Raw genomic sequence first — 12887 nt, forward strand, 5'->3', positions numbered from 1 at the left:
CTTAGAAGAAAGCACTTTAAAATTTTATGTCCAAGTTGTACTTAAAGGTCAGAGTAATAATTTCTACAATATGAAAGTAAAAATAAATCTAACTTCCAAAGTCAACTAGTTGTCATTGAGAGTTCAGCCACCAGGCTTGGGAATTAGGGAATTCAAACTGTAGAATAAGTACAAAGAAGCTAAGCCATTTAATAAAATTCATTGCTAGGGCACTGACATATTACAGCTACCAAAAAAATACACTGGAAACAGAAATTTCAGGATTTTCTTTTTTTTTTTCCTTTTAAAGCTCCTTTCCCCTTTTTCTTGCTTTTTTATAACAACCATGTAATATGTTAAAGCAAAATGTGTCCTTAACCTAACTTCTTTCCTCTACTCTTGATAAAATTTCATTGGCTAACATCCACAGAATTTTTCATGCTTTCCCCTAGGCTTGTTTACACAGTGGTTTTGTTAATAAATAGTGTATTCACCAACCTAAGACAGTAGCCAATTCAAAAATCCAATGATCCTTGAACTAGAAGTGTAAAATACATGCTGCAAAACCCTTTGAGATTGATAAAAGAAGAAATTGGGCAAGTATTTAATTTCTAAAATTATGCTTATCTTTAGGAAATCAAACATGCATTATTTTTACCCTTTGAGATAGTTATTTACATACATAATAATGCTTTGTTGTTAAGCAATATTTATAGGCATGTAATGAGATAAAGTACGGAGATATTTTATATTTTACAGAGTTGTAGATCTAAAGGAAACCTTATAGATAGATAGATGATAGATAGATAGATAGATAGATAGATAGATAGATAGATAGATAGATAGATAGATAGATAGATGTTTTTTAAAGGATTTTTTGTGCTTTTCTTCTGAAATGAACCCAAATTCTGTGCACCAGGACCTGGAGGAAGGAAGAAAGAGAGAGAGAGAGAGAGAGAGAGAGAGAGAGAGAGAGAGAGAGAGAGAGAGAGAGAGAGAGAGAGAGAGAGAGAGAGAAATACCTTCCTACATAAACTTCCCCAACCAGCAGTCAAAAGCTAAAATAAATAAAAATAATTAATCCTTTTGGGCCCTGGATCAGATTTTCCAGATGCAATCTCCATTGAAAGCAATAGGCGTGTTGAGTCTACCAAAACAGTGCCAAGGAGCTAAATTCCTCCTCTGTTTTTTCTTTAATTATCTAATTTATTTTGACTTTCCTTCTTGCTTTAAAAACAAAATGAAATGAAACGAAAGTAAGTTTTCGAAAATGTGCTAAACTACTTCTTAGCTAAGGACATACCCACATGAGCTTCATTTTATGGAGCAAAAAGGGGATGTCTTTAATAAACAGGAGAAATGTTCCTTAAAATGACAAATGTCTTCCCCTTTTTATATGTTTTGTTGAATTCATTGAATTTATAATAGTTATATTTTGAATCAAAGCAGGGTTCAACTAAATGTTCTCTCTGGCTGTCAAAAATTTTTTTGAAAGTTTCAATTTATAATAAAATTATTTGAAAGTTATTAAAGGAAACAGAAAAGTTAGGAATATTGGGGTATTCTCACATTGATAAGTATGCCATTCCACAATTTGCACCAAAACAATCTGCTCCAGCTCAGACATTGTCTAATTTTATTGGGAAAGAGGTTCTTAAGCTATACTAATGTAATGGAAGAACATCATTTTCATGTCTTTGAGGAGTTCCTTTTGGGGCTATCATTATATCCTAAATTTCATTTTTAATATGGGATCCCCCTGACAGAAGCCTGGAATCAGAGTGAATACTTTAAGTTACCATAAGGCCCACAGGTAAGAACCCAGCTATAGGTCTCCTATCTTTATTCTAGTTGAGAGAATATCCCACTGACTGTAGTTTCAGTGTTATTTTTATTTTTCAGCTTTATAGTCCCCAACGAAAACAAATGAGAAGTGGAAAGTAAAGTTCTAAAACATTTTTATCCAAGAACCAAGAACCACCTACATTTGGAACAATTATAGTGGCACAGATTAGACCTGGAAGGGCATCTATTCCAATCATTTCATTTTACAGCTTAGGAAACTGAAAGTGAGAAAACTTGACTTGTACAAGTTCACACAAGTAACGGGTGACTGGAGTCAGGAAAGAGAAAAGAGAAAAAGAGACTACCAGATTTCTCATCTTCACCAACAGGGGCAGAACAGACTCAATATGGCCTGTGGATTGAGACTAGGAAGGGCCTAGTCTGCTGGACTGGAGTAATGAGTGGCCTTAGGCAAGAACAAGAGAACTCAGATTATCCATTCTAAAGGGAACCATCTGGAAATTATGGGTCATACCATGGATTCAGTTCTCTGAGATAAACTCACAATAGCAATGGAAGTACCAATATAATTGGCCAGAATTTCCAGAACAGCTACAGAACAATCATAAAATCTTGGCACTCGTATGATTTAGCAGTGTTCTAGGGCTGGGCTGGAAGTCTCAGAACTCTTTCAAAGTGGACTGCCAGAAATGGGCAGAGCCAGTGAGGGGATGGATTGGCTAATGTGCCTTTGGGCTTTGGCTTCATGTCCAGCACCACATCACTGATAATTTTTTAAGCTCAACAAAATCACGCTTTTAATTAAGACCCTGGTTTGGAAATTAGTATTAAATAATTTAAAGGAATGTCAAATTCTTAGATTTAATATGAGGAAATCAAATATGAGGTTTGGAAACAGTAGTCAAAATGTTCTAAAGAAGGTATTTATTTCTGCTTTGAATAAATCTGCAAATGATGTCAAAAAGGGCTTTTAGTTGGAAGAAGAAAATGATTTTTTATATAAAAGTTGTAAAAGTACCATTAAATATTCTGAAAAGGGCAGCAAAGTCAACTAAAAGTTACTACTAAAATTGATGTTTCTCATTGGTATAGTGGAAAGAATAACACAGAATCAAAAGAATTTCAGTAGGAAAGGGATCCTCTAAGCCAATGATGGGCAAACTTTTTAAAGAGGGGCCAAAGGAAAGGAAATGCTCATCTGTTAGTCTGTTTCTAAGGCAACTCTTTCCAAGTTTCATTGCATTGCATCCTACTCATTATATTCGTCAGGTTAGGAATGATGTTGTGCAGACAGAGAGAACATTTCAGGGGGCCACATCTGGCTCACCAGCTGTAGTTTGCCCATCACTGCCCTAAGCCATGATGTACAACTTGCCCATGTGCAAATAATAGTTGTGGGCATTATGTCTAAAAAGATCTGGATATCTATTAAATATTTCATTTCTCCAAGCCTCTTCATAATCTGTAATATGAGGAGAACAATACTTCCTTTAGAGTGGCTGAAGGAGTAGAGGTGATACTTGAATTCAGTTCTTCCTAAATTTTGAGGCCAGATCTCTGTCCATTGTGTCACATTGCCTTTTATATGGATAGTGGTGTGCAAATGACTTGTAATAGGGTAAAATGATTCAATTTATGGCTACGAAAGCAACTTCATACAATTTGGATCATTAAAAAAACTTATTATGCAATATCAATTCAAAATCAATGAGTATTCAGACACTAAATAAGTAAAAAGAGAGAGAGAGAAATGGAGACACTAAATAAGCAAAAAGAAAGAGAGAGACAGACAGACAGACAGAGAGAGAGACAGAGAGAGAAGAGAGAGAGAACCCCTGCCCTTAAGGAGATTATATTCTACTAGAAGAAGTAACACACGAAGAAGAGTTAAAAAGTGGGGTATGGGTGGGATGTGAAGGTTTCTTGGCTATGGAAATGGTGATGAAGATTAAAGAATGAAACAAAGCAGGCCTAGGACTTTCCTCAAAATGATGGTTCTAGGGAAAGCTTACCAATGAAGAGAAAATGATGGGGGAGAAGTGGAAGGCAATTCAAGTATAGGGCAAAATCTAGAATGAGGTATGGATGGTCTGAGCTCTTCCTTAGTATATCCTCAATTTACTGAAATAAATTTTTAAAGTCAAAAGCAAAACAACCTATGTTATGCCTGCAGGGTGCTTATATTCTATTGAGCTGGTTGGGATAAAGAGTGTTGCTTGATGGAGTTATTCACTGTACTAAGACTGAAGCTGGACTACATCCTCCTCAGTGTGATCATTTGGCATTTGGACCTTGCCTGATGTGCTTAGTCCTACCTTGATCTTTATCTTCATTCTTCTACAAATCCATCTCAGGCTGAGGCTAGTGCTATTTTGTCCAAGTAGTTCACTTGGGAACGAAAGGGTGTCTAGCTGTAATAAGGAAATAACATTTTTAAGTATTGATAGAGAAAAGTTGTGCAAAGCAGGATGGATGAATGGAACATTTTGGGAATGTTCCTTGGAACTCTGCAGGTGAGACTCAAGAGTCTGAGTCTGTTGGTTGCTGCCACTGGAGAGGAAGTAGGTTTCGTACTCCTCAAGGACCATCTCATCTACTGTGTGGCCTGGAGCTTGGTTTACAGTTTGGAAGGTGGACTTCCAAGTGTGGACAGCTCTTGGTTGGAGACCCTTTTGGAATTACTGGCTGGTTTTCATCTGGGACCTTATATTTAAACACCTAGATGTCCATCAGATGTGGTAAATATTCATCTGGCAAATCAATTGAACCAGATTGTGTTTGTATAGCCCAAGGAGAAGAAGTATCGTGATCCTTTTGAAAAAAGTGATCTTCACCCAAAGTTTTCTGTACAGTTTCCTGAAAACTGCATTAGCCCAGAGAAATTTTTCAAACTTGAATACTTTCTTCAGATAGTGGGGGAATAAAGGGAAGAAAAGGAAAAAGAAAAGGAAAAGGAAAAAAGGAAGGAAGGGAAGGGAAGGGAAGGAAAGGGAAAAATGCTCAAGAGGAAATATTTTATAGTTTTGCCTGATTTGTTATCAGCGATCCACCTAGACTCTCTAAACAATCCAGATGAACTAATGGACATCTATTGCTCTATATGTGTATAATTTAAAACTAGACACAAAGTTTTATATCTTCATTTTGACTGTTCTGCAAAATAAGACACTTGAAAAGAAAACAAGATTCCTTTTCATATGGGTTATAAGTTTCAGTTCTGATATCTTGCTTGATTTTTATAGTCGCATAGATTTTATGTTCCCTATTTTAAATACAAATTCTCCATTGTAGAATTGGTGTCAATATGTCCTGAAGTTTTTAATTTGGCTGAACTTACAAAGGATGCTATAAATAGAATAAAGCATTTCATAGACTGTATCATGTAGATGCACTATTAATGCACTTTGCACGCAATGGATTTAAAGCTCTGTGGGAACAATAGAAAACTACATGGGAAATGGTTGCTATTTTGAAAGTTTTGTTTTATTTTGTTTCACCATTTTGTGAAAGTTTATGAACTGCCATTAAAACTGTTGGTGGATTTTTTTAATGAATGACCTAAAAAGGATAACATAGATGACTGTTTTTAATATTCCTAGCGAGAAGCTCAATTAATTTGAAAATATTAATAAATGTTCAATTATATTTCTTTAAAAACATAATTAAGTTTTCTTTTCATGAAGTTTATATGATGATTAGCCAGTAATTAATTTCCCCAGATGACATATATACGCAAACCCTTTCATTTACTTGCATATCCTTCAATTAAGCAATGCCACCTGCTGAGGATTTAACGTTTCATGCATGCCCCAGTAAGCCATGATAAAAAAAATAGCCTGATGCTTCTCTAGGTTGCTTTTTAAAATTTGCTTTCTTTCTTTTTCTTCCAAATAAGCTGAATTAATGCCTTTTGTTTTTATATCGCAGTAAAATTTTAAAATGCTCCTTTGTCCCCAATATAGATTGAATGTTCTCTTGAAACAAAGAAAAATAATTATCTCACTTGTGATATAGCTGTCATATCTGACAACCGATAAAACATTCTAACTTCATTCCTCCCCATTTCTTTGATTTGAAATGAGGATGACCTGCCTCCAGATCCTTACTAGCTGTGTGACCCTAGACAAGTCATTTAACCTTGTTGATTGAGTTTCCTCATCTCTAAAATGGGTATAATAATAGCACCCTACCTCCCAGGATTGCGGTGAAGATTAATTGAGTTAACAATTATAAAGCACTTAGCACAATGACTGTCACATAAGTGTTCTAGAAATATGAGCTATTATTATTATTACTTCACCCAGACCTTAACTAATTTTTAAGTTATCTGGAGTAAAACTTTCTTAGTATTTTTAAGATATTGTACTAGTATATGCTCTTCTTTCAGTTTTACTTGTTTCGGTCTCTGTCATTTGAGAAAATCTTCCCGTGTTTTTTGGGAATTCTCATATTTTAATTTCTTACCTTTTCATCTCCCCTTAAGCTTCCTATGGCCCCTTCTCCCTTCCATTCCCTTCTCAGCTGAAAACTGTGTCCTTTTTCGCTGAAAAAAAGAAACCATTTGGCAAGAGCTCTATCAAATTGTCTCCCCATCTCACATCACTTCCCCCCCCATCTCCTTCTTCATTTCTGTTTCATATCAACATGATTTCTTCTAGGTTAGAGACCCCTCCACATACAGCTTTGTTGCATCATGTATATCACTATTCTTCGATCTCCTTATCCATTAGCTGTTCTCTGTTGGATACAAATAGGAGGACTATGTTTTAAAAAATTCCCCTATCCTTAAAGATCCCTAAGTGGATACAATGAAACTCTGTTTCTCAACTCAGTTGTGGCTAACTTCCTTGAGAAAGTCATATGCAATTGGGGTCTTCATTTCCTATCCCCTCCATGTATTCTAAACTGTCTGCCAGCTGACTTCCAACTTCATTTAATATAAACTATCCTCTCCAATGTTACTAATGATCCTTCGACTGCCAAATCTGAATTCTTATCCTCCTTCATCACTCTGAAGCTTCTTCTGTTCCTTGGAAATCACTTGCCCCTAAGTTTTCATGACACTGTTCCTCCTTGGCTATTCTCCCACCTGTCTAGCCATTCCTTTTCAGTCTACTTTGCTGAAGCATAATGCAGGTGCTGCTCATATGAGTATTCACCAATATTCTGTTCTGAGCCCTCTTCTTTTCTCCTCCTAAAATATCCCATAAGCTCCCAAAGAGTCAATTAGCATCTCTAGTTAGATGATTATCAAATCTATTCACCCCAGCCCTTATCTCTCTCTTAATATCTAGGTTCACATTTCCCACTGTCTGTTGGACATTCCTAACTGAGTATCATATAGGCATATCCAACTCAACTTATCCCAAACTGATATTTTTCTCTTTTCACCAAAATCCTTCTCTTTTCCTAAAATCCCCATTACTGTTGAGGGTATCATCATTTTCCAATCTCACAGGTTCGCAACCCAGGTGTCATCATCAGCTCCTCACTCTCTCACTCCCCTGTGTCCAATAAGATGCCATGGCCTGTTGGTTCTATTGTAATGCGAGGTGGCTAACAGAAACTTTTTGCTTCTGTAATTTCTAATGGTCACAAAAAGTCAGTTAAACATCTTAGAATCTTCAGAAAGTCAGTTAGAACTTAAAGCTATAAATAGAGGTGAAGTTCCAACTGAGGGGGCCTTTGCCTTCTGGCTTTCGCTATGGCTGGAGGCTTTTGCTTTGGCTTAAGCTGTTGGCTTTGGCCTAATTGCTTCGGCCTTGGCCTGTGCTTATTTTGTCTTGGGGAAATTTGGACCTATCTGATTTCTCTGGACCTCTCCCTGATCTCCCATCTCCATCCCTCCCGTTCCCTGAATTTCCTTTGGGCCCTGGGTGGAAGGGAGGGCTTAGTGATTAGACATTGTGGGTTTAGTTTCTATAGGCTAGTAGAGTATCCTCAAATGAGTTATCCCTAGTTTTAATGATTTGATAAAGACTTTACTTAAAAGGCAGTCAAATCTTCCTGACTAGGAGAGTACGGACTCTCTCTGTCTAAACCTCTCTGCGACCCATCCCCCACCCTCACCCCTCTCCCTAGCAGCAGTTAGAAAACCCTGAACCCCTCTCCCCTTCTGACTGACCCTGGTATTAATAAATCCCTTGTTACCTATTCAAACCCTTTGGTGAATCATTGTGTCAAAAATTAAGACAAGGGGAAGGAATCATTTTTCTTCTATTTCTTGAGGGGAGCTGGGAGCATCCATCTTGGTAGGAAGTACCCACCCAAGACTTCCTCCAGCCATCAGTTTGACTGGCAGGGAGGGACCCTTTCGACTCCTCCCTCAAGAGACTTTGAAACTAACAAGAGAAACCTTCCAACCAAACCTAAACATTTCTTAGTGGACCTAGTTTTCTCCCATATTCTCTGTCTCAAGCCTCTGGGAATAAATCTGTTTCAGCTGCCCTCTCCTACATACCCCATTTTCTTTATCTCCTACATACCTTCCCATACCTTCTTTCCTCCTCCAATCACCTTATAATTTTCCTATATCCCCTTTATCCTTCCTCACACCTAAATTTCCCTGGAGACCCACTCAGATTACCTTATTTACATCTTGATAACACTATCTCCCCAACATCTCTCACACCCTCACCCTTTTCTCTTCTGGTACTGCTTCCCTCCTAGTTGAGGTCCTAATCGTCTCTAACCTGGACTTCTATAATAGCCCTCTACTTAGTGTACCTACTTCAAATTTCTCCCCATTTCAACCCATCCTTTATTCAACTATTAAATTGATCTTCCCAAAATATAGGTCCAACTATGTTAAACCTCTTTTCAAAAAACTCCATTGGTTCTCTATCACTACCAAAATAAAATATAAGATCCATTGCTTGGCTTTTAAAATATTTCATAACCTGGTCCCTTCCTTCATTTCCAGTATTACATTTTACCTTGAACCAAATCTCAATCCTCATTTTCTCCCTACCCTGTATATTATATTGTATAAAATCTTGTATCTAGGTTTTATATAATTCCTTGCATTTTTTTCCTCATTCATTAGATTGTGAACTCCTTGAAAGCAAGAACTACTTCCCTCCGCCTTCATTGTATTCTGAGCATTTAGAACAGTGATTTGCACAAAATAAGAGTTTGGTAAATAGTTCTTGATTTGTTTTGACGTGGCACAATAATATTACATTAAATTTCAGTTGGTCCAGTGATTCTCCAAATGTTGGGTTTCAACTTTGTTTCTAATTCTGTATTACTTGGATGTATGGAGTGTTTAGAGAGGACTAGTACTTTTCATATGAGGGCTTTCTGAGCACTTTTCAGGGAATGTCATCCACCTTTGGTGTCCATCTCTTACCAACTCTCACCCGTGACTCCAAGAAACTGTAGCATGTGTAGCAGCCACATCTTGATAAAATCATTTTGGCAGATGGCCTGAATCAGGCTGAGGGCAACAGTCAGGCCTCAAACCCATCAGTAAGGTAGTGGGATCTCTATCCTAAGCACATGAAACTTCCTCAGCTGAAATGACTGGATGAGAATAATTTGTTTCAATGGCCATGAAGGTGGCTGAAACAGGTACTATGGAGAGCTTAGACCTTAACAAGATATCAAAGATGCCAAAGTCATCCTTTTCATTCTAGACCATCACCAGTCATCCTAACTTTTGTTCTGACACTAAACTTTAATGACTGTGGAAGACGACTTTCCCTTCTGGCAGTCAAGATGGAAGAGTAAGGAGAAATTTAAGCTCACAGAAACCCACCTCCAAACAACTGACCCTTTAAGTCCCTCCCCCCACACACACACATACACAAATAAAATGAAAATAAACAAACAAAAAATGCCTCCAAACAGATTTTGGAGCAGTAGAACCAACAAAAGATGAAGTAAAGCACGTTTTCAGTCAAAGAAAACCCAGAGGGACAGATCATTGGAAAAGAGAATGAGGCTGATCACTTTGTGTGACTGCCTCACTTAAATCCAATTCATGATTAAGTCAAGATATTACCCTCTGATGTCATTAGTCCACTTCAAAAATAAAGCATGAACAACAAGAGTTTTTTACCACCAAAAATATGTTTGAACCAAATATTTTAATATATTGAAACTTTTGTTTGTTTGTTTCGATATTTGACTACTTAATCCAGTAGTCAAATTTCTGGATTAAAGAATGAGAATAGTTTATTAATTTTTCTTGCATAAATCCAAATGATCTCCTGAATGGTTGGACCCATTTAAAAATCCAACAACATATTTGTTTACCACTTTTTTGACATTCCCTAAATATTAAATATTCCAATTATAGCAAGGCCTATAATGTGTTCCTCTAGCCATGATTTTGAGACTATGTAAAACTGAAATGAGAGGTTACGTAAGTCTGGGAACTCAGCCCTAACTCCCAATCACCGTAATGGATTTGCTTGAAGAAAGACAGTCAGTCTACTATGCCATTCAATTCTTTTCATGCTGCTAAAGGAATGGGTGACTGAGTGGTGCCTTCATTCTGACCTCATATGCATCACTGTTTCATTGACACTGTAGCTACAGCCTGACCTAAATTCTATGGATGAAGTTGGTGGATACAAAAAAGAAGGTGTTGTTAAGGTGGGCTGGGGGTTCATAGCAGAGGTAAAGTGTTTTTTTTAATAATCTTTGAGATTATTCCAGTTCATATAAAACCTGAGACTAACTATGACCTGAAAGGGAATGGGGGGAATAGTTTTCCTATAGTCAGAATGCCCTCTGGAGTATTGTGGGGCATACATTGTTAAATCAACATAAGTGCACCAAATACCCTCTCACTTCTGACTAGTACTAGTCAGAGTGACTACGCTGGTTATCCAATGGTAGTGCTTATAAGAGTCAAAATATATCATTCTCTGATATTAATTATGTCCACATATTTCTCATTCATTTGAAGAAAGAAAGGGAATGAGCTCCAAGGTGTGGAAAGGAATAGTTTCTGCAGCACTGTATGCATACCTATTGCCCTCACCATGGCACACTTTTTTTGATTATCAGTGAAAATTTGCTTGGGATACCATAAAATCTCAAGCTTACTTAACTTGAATTTCTCTTATTGTTATTTGTAGATGGGAATTTAAAAAAATTGTTCATATACTCTGATCACTTATTTAGGAAGGAATGGTTCTTGGTCTCATGTACTTGTCTCAATTATTTGTATATTGGATATTATATTTTATCAAAATATTTGATGCACATATTTTTCTATTTGTTCCCTAGTTGGGAAAGAAGGAAGGAAGGAAGGAAGAAACAGAGGGAGGGAAGTAAAGAAGGAGGGAGGAAGGGAAGGAAACATGCCTTTATTTACCACTTACTATATACCAAGCACTGTGCTAAGTACTTTATAATTGTTATATCATTTGACCCTCAAAACAACAGAGAAATGAATGAGTGCTATAATATTCCCTTTTTACATATGTAGAAACTGAGGCAAATAGAAGCAACATTTGTACAGGGTCACAAAGCTAGTAGATGTCTGAGACCAGATGAGAATTTAGGTCTTCCTCACTCCAGGTAGAGTCTATCCACTGTGCCACCTAGACACCTCTGAAATTCTCAGTTTTCCCCTCTGTAAAATAGTTGGTATTTTTTATGTCTCTTTTATTTTCTTTATAAGTAATAAGTGGGATAAAATATATGAAGTGCTCTATTCTAAAACACTACTAAAATAGCTCTTAGAGGATAAGTGTTAGACATGTGATTTTATTTGTATAAGAAACTCCTAGGTGAAGAACCTTATACATGAGAGCAGATCAACACCATCTCTATAAATTATAATCCTAAATGTTGTTTAGAGCCTTGATCTGGTTAGGTGGCTTGCCCAGGATCACACCATATATATATATATGTATATATATATATATATATATATACATATATATATATGACAGAACTTAGTAAATTTCATCATGTCAATAAAAATTCTTTAATTGATCTATAATAAAAATTTAATTTGGCAGGCCTTGGTGGCCTGGAATAGGAGGCACCAGACTATCACAACTTTATAAGCTCCTTCAGTTCACCGTAATACTGGGCACCAACAACTTTTTTTTTAACATTTAGACAACTAATCCATCTGAATATCACTTCAGCTATAATGTTATCAGAAAATAAGGATTTGCAGAAAGAAAACATACAATTAGCAAAGAAGAGGTGCTCTAGCTTGTGTGATGTCAGTTCCTAACAGTGGGGACGTTGTTACTTTCTCTTTCTTCTTATTGCTTATTTAAATTTGGTATTAAGCCAAGAGGCACATCTTCCAGCTGAACAAACAGAATTCTCCTTATGTCTTTGACACATTGAAGTGAGCACTGAAGTGAAAATAATGTGAAAATAATTTACAGTTTTAGGTTAAATTTTTAACTAAGATTTCTTTGAGAGCTTGCCAGTTCCTCTCAACCTGCTTTATCATTTTTTGAAAGATGTACTGCCACGTTGGTGGGTGTCCCAAACTCTAAGAAGTCATAAATCAGAAGGAGCACTAATGAAGTTTTTGAACTTACTGAAGTGAATGAGCAGGAATTAAATTATGGGTGGGGTCATTAAGATGACTACTCTCTATATCATTCTGGGATGTAAAAGAGCCAATGTATTTAATCATTAATATCTTGCATTTCAACCTTTAGCCTCTAATAACATTTCCATTCTACAGTACAGTATCATTTCCCATGGTTCAGGGCACAGACTGTTCAAGTCAAAAGTGGACATTTTGCCAAAAATACATCTGGAAACAATGTTATAGGCTGGAATTTCTATGTGCAAAAGCTTATGGAAGGATCTGTGCTTTTTAGCTAAAGAGCCCACCTCGGGTTTCCTGCTATTTAGATTTCAAAATGACTGGTACTTCAGCACTGGTCACTCATTCCTAATTCTTTGATGTGCTGTGCTGGAACAGTTTCATATTTATAATTATCTTGGGGTAGGGGGTGGGGAAGGATACTATGCCATAGTGTTTTCCAGTAGATTAAACTGTTGAATCTTGGTCTCTCCTTCTCTATCCCGGAGAGCCAAGAGGCAGCTGAATGGCCAATGTCAGTTTAAAGAAGTCGAGTTCATGGCAGAATGAGGTTTCTTGGTATGTT

This window comes from Gracilinanus agilis, chromosome 4 (genome assembly GCF_016433145.1).
Source record: "Gracilinanus agilis isolate LMUSP501 chromosome 4, AgileGrace, whole genome shotgun sequence".
Lineage (NCBI taxonomy): Eukaryota > Metazoa > Chordata > Mammalia > Didelphimorphia > Didelphidae > Gracilinanus > Gracilinanus agilis.